At 44.1% G+C, this 8,593-nt stretch overlaps 1 pseudogene; it reads right to left on the minus strand.

The window, feature by feature from the left end:
* Positions 1 to 501: 501 nt before the first annotated feature.
* On the minus strand, positions 502 to 7,659 carry LOC103748171 (annotated as a pseudogene).
* Positions 7,660 to 8,593: the final 934 nt, after the last annotated feature.

Consider the following 8,593-nt stretch of genomic DNA (forward strand, 5'->3'; position numbering starts at 1 on the left):
TGTTTCATAATGGAGAAGTGTCGTCACAAGCTTTAAGAGCAAACTCATCTATCTTGGGAGAATCCAAAGTCTGATAATTGACCATGACCTGATTGGTAGTAATTTTTACAATGGTAGTAATTTGTCAGTGAAGAAATTGTATGAAACAGGAAGCAAGCACCAAAATAACACACACCATAATCAGGGGGCTAACAAACGGTAGGAGCCGTGGAAACAAGGGGCTACTAAACCAACTTATTTGTTCGGTGGGTTGAAATCTTGAAAATAGATCATTATGAAGTTTTTTGAGAGTATTAACATTGGTCTCAACAACATTTGACTCATTAAGAAAAAAACAAAACAGCATTCTTCTCCCAATACTACACACATCCCCCTGTGTTCAGCAGCTATTAAATCTAGTGCTCTTCTGTTCTGGAGCACAACCCCGGCAAGAGAGTTCATCTGTCATTGGAGAGACTCAAGGCTGTCAGTCATGGATGCCATTGCTTGGTCAAGCTTGTCTCAAAAGTCTCCTGCTAGGTGATGCGTTTGTACAATGGCAGCAGTCCCAGCACCTCCGGCACCCAGGGAGAGGGTGAGTCCAAGTCCCACTAGCAGGGGGATGATGAAGATTTCTCTCTGTGGGTAGGTGTGAAGGAGTAGGGTAGCCTCTTCTTCCTCAAATAGGTAGACCTTGGGGGTATTCATTACTAGTACACAAAAGGTGGACAAAGAGGAGTTAATACAGGGCTGGGTATTTCCTTTGCATCATAGAAAAAGAGGAGGGGCGATACATGCTGTCCTGGAGAGAGTAACGTTAGTGAGGCATTTGTAATGAATAGGCTTATTTTTACTAGAAATGCAAATTGGATAGTTAGACAGTTGTTCAAATAAGGGAATGTCTGACAGGTGAGAGTTGGTGAATTCTTTTTTTGTTTGGGGGTAAAAAAGGGTGGTATTAACCAGTACTGCTGTCAGTAAAGGTCTACTGCTGAACGCATAATGGAAACAGAGGCATTAGGGTGGGTGGTGAAGGTAAGAAAGCCAGCAGCTATTGAATGTATTGGCTCCAGGACATTGTTGATCTTATCTGGTCCTCTCTTTGTTTTTCCTGTAGAATAATATTATGAAGAGTTAGCACAGGCTTAGCTGCAGGTACAAGCTGTCAAGAGATGTGAAAATCAGCAGTAGGGTAGCTAGAGAATGTTCCTGGGTAGAACTTTCCCATCACTCCAACATGCCAGTGATCATCCCATGGATCTGCAACATATATTAGGGAATATTCATGGTTTCCATAGAGATATTTATTATCTTTCAGGTAGATGGGTCTTTCCTGTCCTGTCACACCCTGATATCCCCCAGTCAATCCTAGTTCTAACCTACAGGGATTGAAATAGCGGCAACCCCCATAGGTATCAACTTCCTTGAGGCATGATGGATCTGTCTGTCGGAAAGGAAAGCAAACACAGATACATATTTTGTATCTGCTAGCATTTGAGTATATTATGATTTCTATGGGCTTTTGACAGCCCACTAGGGGGCAGTCTGTGGTTCCGATTATTTGATATTTCCCTTGATATGTTTCCCTGACACAAAATCTACAGAGCATAGTATTGGGGGGGGGGTGGAGCTGGCCAAAGCGTTGGTGTTAAGTAGGGTAAAAACAGCCATGAGAATGACAGAGAAGGAAGCTGGGGGGGGGAGCGCATCTGCGGTGGGCAGTCTCCACCAGATCATGGATCTCTCTCCATGTGATCCGGTGTGGTTTTGGGTGTCATTTTGTCTTCTTTCTTTTCATCATCTCCAACAGAGTCATGCGTGCCATCTTTTTTGTGGGTGGAGAGGTGCTAGATATTTCTGGCTGGAACCAAGATAGGCTTTGGTTGATCCTGTGGAAAAACACAAGCAAATCCTCTCCCTGTGGTCAGTAATGGATCTGGCCCTTTCCAGGTTCCATCAAGGGGAGTCCCTCCATTTAACCATGATAGGTGGTATGGGGTGTGTCTGGACTCAGTGCTGGGCAATGGGGGAGGCATCAGAGTCTCGATAGATATTGAGTACATTAAGGGTAAACAAGGCTAATGCTAATTGAATGTTGGGAGAATACATTGAGCCTGTCTTTGTAGTTGGTCTTTTAAGGTTTTATGTGACCTTTCCACAATGGCTTAAGGTTTTATGTGACCTTTCCAGAATGACTTGTCCTTGTGGGTTATATGGGATGCCAGTGTGATGTGTGATTTTCTAGGCTTCACAAAATTTTTTAAACGGAGAGCTGGTAAATGCTGGGCCATTATCCATCTTTAGTTGTGAGGGGAGGCCCATGATAACAAAAGATGAGAGCATGTGATTTATTAGATTTTTTGAACTTTCGCCAGTTTGGGCAGTAGCCCAAAGGAAGTGGGTGTATATGTCTACAGTTACAATATGTATTTTTGTCTGCTGAATTGGGGGACATGGGTTACATCAATTTGTCAGAGGGCATTAGATTTTAGCCCCTGAGGATTGGTGCCCATCTGCTGTATAATGGGGGTCTGTATCATTGATGTACAGGAAGAACAGGTTTTAACAATGTGTTTAAGTTGTTTGAGGGGAATGTGGGGGAATCTGAGATGGAGCCCTCGTAAATTAATGTGGGTGGTATGGTGGAGGTGCTGGGTGTCTGTTACACTGGCAGAGAATGTTCTGGCTGTGGCTACCTCATCTGCTATGGCATTTCCTTCAGTAAGAGGACCTGGGAGGGAGGAGTGGGACCTGATATGGTGGACAAATAACGGAGCCACCTTTTTTTTGTAGCAGTGTAGAAATTTTAATTAGCAGGGGTGAGAGGGTGTTGCCATCTACCTTGACAAAGGCACAACCTAGCCATGGGAGTAAATTAACAGTGTAAATGCTGTCAGAATAAAGGTTGAAGGGTTCGTCAATCTTATCAAGGGCCATATAGATGGCAAAGAGCTCTTTAAATTGTGGGGATTTATCAGACAGAGGCTGAAAATATATCATGGGGCAGGTCATTAGGGGAGTCATATACGACCAATGCTGCCCCGTTTCTCCCCCCATCTGTAAAGGCTGTTGTAGTATTTTTTAATGTCTTTGGCAGAAGAGCCAAGGTGGGAGCCAGCGAAGCACCAGAATTACTGACACTTATTTATCTTTGGGATAGTGATTATCGATCTGTCCCGAGAAACCTATTAAGCTAATTGAAAAAGAGGAATGATGCTTTAGGAGCCACTGTACATCCAATAATGGGAAGGGTATAATGAGGGTATCAGGCTCTTTTTCTATAATCTGTAGGGTTCTATCTCTTCCTTGATGAATCATAGATGCAAAGGTGTCTACTTCCGTAAGAAAGCGAGGAGCGCCCCCTACTGGCGTGTGAAGCCATTCTAGTACGCTCTGTGGCTGAAAAATTACTCCCACCATGGTGGGGGAAGAGTTAAAAATTAAGAGTTGAACTGGCACCTTGGGGTCATATCTTGCTAGTGTTGCCTTTTGGAAGGAGTTATTAATTATTTGGAGAGCCTTTTTGGCATCTGGGTTTAGATACCATCTGGAGGATGGATTTTTGTCTCCCTTTAGGAGATCAAAGAGTGGCTGTAATTGACTTGGGATGGGAAGCCAGGGCCTTAGCCAATTAATATTGCCTAAAAATCTCTGAAGGGAATTAAGGGTAAGGGGATGGTGGGTATCCAGGACAGGTTTAAGGGGCCTAACAGTAGTAGGCATTATTTCAGTCCCCAGGAAGGTGATGGGGGGAACTGATTGTATTTTATTTGTGGCTATCATAAAACCTCTTGTCTCTAGGGTGTTTATCATAGAATCTCTCAGGTCCTCCAGAGAGGAATCCTTGTCTTGCCAGACCAAGAGGTCATCCATGTAGTGATAAACATGTAGACCTTTTTACAGAAGGGATGCTAGTGCATTTGCAACAGACTCCTGGCAGATTGTAGGGCTATTTGCCATGCCCTGTGGCAGAACTTGCCATTCATATCGATTGGCTGGCCCAGAATTGTTAATTTTTGGAACTGAGAAGGCAAAATGTTGGCAATCATTATCATGTAAATGGATGGAGAAGAAGCATTCTTTTATATCTAGGGCTTACCGGGGTATATTAATGGGGATGGCAGAGAACATGGGCAGGCCTCTTTGGCTTCATTTCATTTATGGCTCTGAAGTCTTGTAGCAGTCACCATGCCCCTGTCTTTTTCTTTATTACAAAGACCGGGGTGTTCCATGGGCTCCTAGAGGGCCTAATGTGATCTAGCTGTAACTTTTCTTTTACAAGTTGTTGTAAAATGAGTAATTTCTCACTGGGTAATGGCCACTGTTCCACTCAGACTGGTTCTTTGGTGATCCAGTCGAGGCAGGGAGTCTGGTAATCAACAGCGGCCATTAGGATTGGAGGGTTTTTATTTGTTCTAGGAATCTCATATGATCATCTATTTGAAGGCACTCCCCTTCAGATCCACTGGCAAGAGCTACGTTGAGGTCTTCCAGGATATGTAGTCCTATGAGATTTGTGGCTATATTTGCAATCAGGGGTCTTATCATGCCGACCTCTCCATCAGGATCCTCCCATTTATAGAAGTTTTTGGTGATGAATGCTCTGGAGGGGCCTCCCACTCCCATCAGTTGAGGTCCTGGTATTAACTCCCAGTGTGAGAGAACCTCAGAGTGCCTTAAGATGGTTTTATCAGCCCCAGTGTCAAGGAGGCATTTTTATGGTTAATTTTGAATGGGTGTTTTCTGTAATGCTGGTTACCCACAATGTTTGTGGCTTCCCTCTTAGTGGGGCTGAGGGTTGCCCCAGGAGGAGTTTAAAGGTGGCAAAGTTTCTCCATCTCTGTCATATTTAGATTTACAATCTTTTTTTTTCCCAGTGAAAGCCCCTTTTACAGTGAGGACAAAGGGTTTTAGGGGGTCAAAGGGCAGCCGAACCATTTCCTGGGCAATTTTCTTTCCAGTGTCCGGTTTCCCCACATTTAAAACATTTTGAGTTGGATCGAATTGTAGCTACAAAGGGCTGGGCAAGGGAGGAGGCCTGGTATGTGGCAGTCCCAATGTCATGGGTCGCCACAATCCATTTGTCATAATGTTCATTTTTTAGTCCCTGGCATGCTTGTCTGTGCTCATGGGTCATCCCTTCCCAGACAAGGTTGTTAGAAGCATTGCTTTGGCTGTGGGGTCTGTTATTTTTCTATCTAAACTGGCCAGTTTACTATCTATACGCTTAATATCTATACTCTTAGTATAAAATCTGGGAGGGTTTCAGTTGGTTTTTGTTTTAGGAAGGTTAATGAAGAGGTCTCTCCGGGCCCTGGGGACAAGGGAGTTAGGTGGTCCCAGGCCTGTAGTGGACATAAGCAGACCTGTTTAAAGCAGTCAGCAGGGATTACGGCCTTTTGGATTCCTGTAGAAAGATTGCCCTGACTGAACAGTTGGTCATAATTCCAATTTATGAATCCAGGTGGTGGATCTTGCCCTTCTTGTGGTCCTAGTTGTTGATTATGTATGTCAGTCTTTTGGGCCTGTATCAGGCATTCATCTCTAAACAAAGCCTCCCATTGTACAAATAATGGACTGGGGAGGGTGGATTGACAGATATCTCTCCAGTCCTGAGGGATTAAGAAGTTAGTATTAAAAGTTTGTAATATAGATTTGGTCCATGGAACATGGATCCCATCCTCACAGACAGCTTGGTGTAGTTCTTTTAAGTCTGCTGCTGGGAGGGGGGTACCAAGCCAGTGGACATTGTCTTGTTATTTGTAGGTTAATGGGAAAAGCCTCTACAGGTGGGGTTTTGGGGTCCCAAGGCCATTGTGGCTGAGGATCTTGGTGGCAATAGCTCCCATTATCCCTGAGATTACAGAGCTGTTCAGTGGCTGTGGGGGGTGGCTGCTGCAGATGGTGGTGCTGGTGTTGAAGGAGAAGGAGGATTTATCTGGAAGTCTTTGGAATTTTTTGAAATCTTGGTTTTAACATCTGGGTCTTTGTCTTCCTCAGTCCATGAGGATTCATAGAGGGGAAGAGGGAGGTAAAGTCTATTTTTGTCAATGGGTGTTTTTTGTCTGACTTGGTCAATTCTTTTTCAGGGCTGTTGTATCTGCTACTGGGCAATCTTCAGGGTCTTTTTCTTTATTTTTTAGGGCTGTCAAATCTGTTACTGGGCAATCTTCAGGGTCCCTGTCTTTATTTGAACCCTCCCCCTTATTATCCCATGCTTGCTTTTTGTCTAGTAAGTCTTCCTGGGCCTTGAGTGGGTTTCCTAAGCATTGTTGATGGCAGCTATTACAGAGAGGAAGGAAAAGGGCAAATGGTGCCTTTCCTGGATTTCCTTTTGACGAGCCAGGTAGGCAACATGGGTCCAGACCTCCAGGTCAGAGATGTCTGCAGACAGGAACCAGGGTAAAATTGAAGCACCTCATCCCAAATTCTCAAGCCTTTGTTTTGGGAAATCTTAAGTCCTCTTGATTTAAGTAGGGCTCTAAGGGAGCAGATTTGGTGATTTCTTGGCATGATGTTGAATTCCCAATTATAGGAAAGAAAGGAAGTGTTGTCACTGGCATTCAATGTTCCTGAGGCAGCCTGCCACCAGGGGATTGAGACATCCTAAAGAACACAAGCCTGCCCACCAATTTAAGAGTTAGGCAACCGTCCTTGAGGCTTTTAACTGGTTGCTGCATTACCAGATTTTTATGAAAGCTGTAAAGGTTATTGCCTACACCCAGTCAGGCTGTTGGGGTCTGGAAAGAGGGCAGGGGGCCTTTGGCCAATATTGGGGAGTTGCTTCTTTCCTTCTGTTGTGGGCTTCTTTTGCTGTTGGTTTCTTTTCACCTGCTGATTTCTTTTCCCCTGCTGGTTCCTTGGCAGCTGTGGCCCTTTTTCCTGCTGACTTCCTCAGCTTCTTGACATCCACAGGCAGCTTTGCTTTTTTCTTTTTCACAGGCTTCCTGCTTGCAGCCCCCTTCTTGGCCACCCCCTTCAGTACTGCTGCTGCTGCATCCAGTTTCTTCACCTGGACTGGGATTTCTGACCTGGCGAAGCTTTTCCTGTGCATAGTCTGCATATGGGTCTAGCTTCAGCATGAGTCTCGGGTTCTTCCATGGATTCTTTTTCAGGACTCTGTGATGAATCTTCTTCCATGGTTCTCAGAGGGCTCTTTGGACCTCTGGGCTTTTCAAGATTCTGTTTAGGTCTGTCTGCATCATCTTGTGTATGGGAAGGTTATAGTTACTCTTGAGGGAAGAAACCTTACCCCAAGTCCAATACAACTTCTGGAAAGGACTTTCAGTCCAAATGCAGAAACGTCCCACATGCCCACCAGGAGCAAGTTTCAAAATGTCTAGCTTTCTTACATTAAGCATAGTAATCTCGGGGATGTTTCTGAAGGCCTTGATGATGCCATTGTTCTCATTATAGATGATGCAGGGTTCCCGCTGGAGTCTGTGGTGGTTCTTCATTTTGGCCTTGCTGGTTCACATTTACTGAGAGGTGTAGACCTTTTCTGATGTCATTCCAGGCTTTAAATTTCTTAAGCAGCAGAAAAGCCTCCTTGATCTTCTTGTAACCTTAAACCTTGTCTTCTACCACCAAGGGACGTTCAGGAACTTCTTCAATACGATGACCATTAGACATGTCCAAAGCTGGTAAGGCAGAGGTGGCCAGGGCAAAGCAGATGACATATCAATATTCTTAATAATTTTTATATAGTTACACTGCATCCTTGGTTTTCAATTCAACATAATCTTCATGGTCCACTTTAGAGTGGGGTCATATAGCAAGAGAGAGACAGAGAGAGACAGAGACAGAGAGAGATAGAGACAAAGGCAGAGAGGCAGTGACAGAGATGGATAGAGACAGAGAGAGACAGAGACAGAGAGAGACAGAGAAAAACAACTAGCAGCAAAAAATTATTATAATAGGGCTAAGGCAGCTCACAATCTTCAGCAGTGGTTGGCTATTGACTGAAGTCATCAAGGTCACATTATGGGAATTGTCACTCTCAAAACAACACCAGAAGCTGAGTGTAGAATCAATAGACCTTTATTCATGTCAACATGGACCCAGGAGAGTCCAAGCTGATTACCTGATTACCAAGCTGCATTTTCTTCCAATATTTATAGGCAATCCAGTATCATTGCAGACTTATTCTGTCATTGGTAGCTTTTAATTCCTGCTTACATGATTGCAGGCCAGGCACAGGGGTCACAGGGGTCTCTAGCCTATGTGACAAGAGACCATGACCTGGAGTTTCAAGTGGGATGTTTACAGAAGCAGAAGCAAAGGTTAAGGGAGCAGCCATTTCCTTAGGCATGTAAGGAGCTTTTTCTTAAGAAAACACTTGTATGGTTTTGTTTTTCAACCAGCCCTTTGTTTTTCCATCTCAGTAACTAATAACATTTTTGTACATTTTGCCATAAGACAGAACAGTCAAGCAACAACAGGTTGCCATAGTGGGAAAATGTGGCATCTGAAATGTCCAAATTGACTTTATTCTAGCTGATTTTTGTTTTGTTTTACCCCGTGTTTCTGTCCAGCTGTTCCCTCCCTTCCTTATTAGCTGCTCTCTGTCAGGCCTCATGAAAACCTGTATCTGCGTTTCAGGAAGTACATGGTT

This window comes from Nannospalax galili, unplaced genomic scaffold (genome assembly GCF_000622305.1).
Source record: "Nannospalax galili isolate Female #2095 unplaced genomic scaffold, S.galili_v1.0 scaffold1845, whole genome shotgun sequence".
Lineage (NCBI taxonomy): Eukaryota > Metazoa > Chordata > Mammalia > Rodentia > Spalacidae > Nannospalax > Nannospalax galili.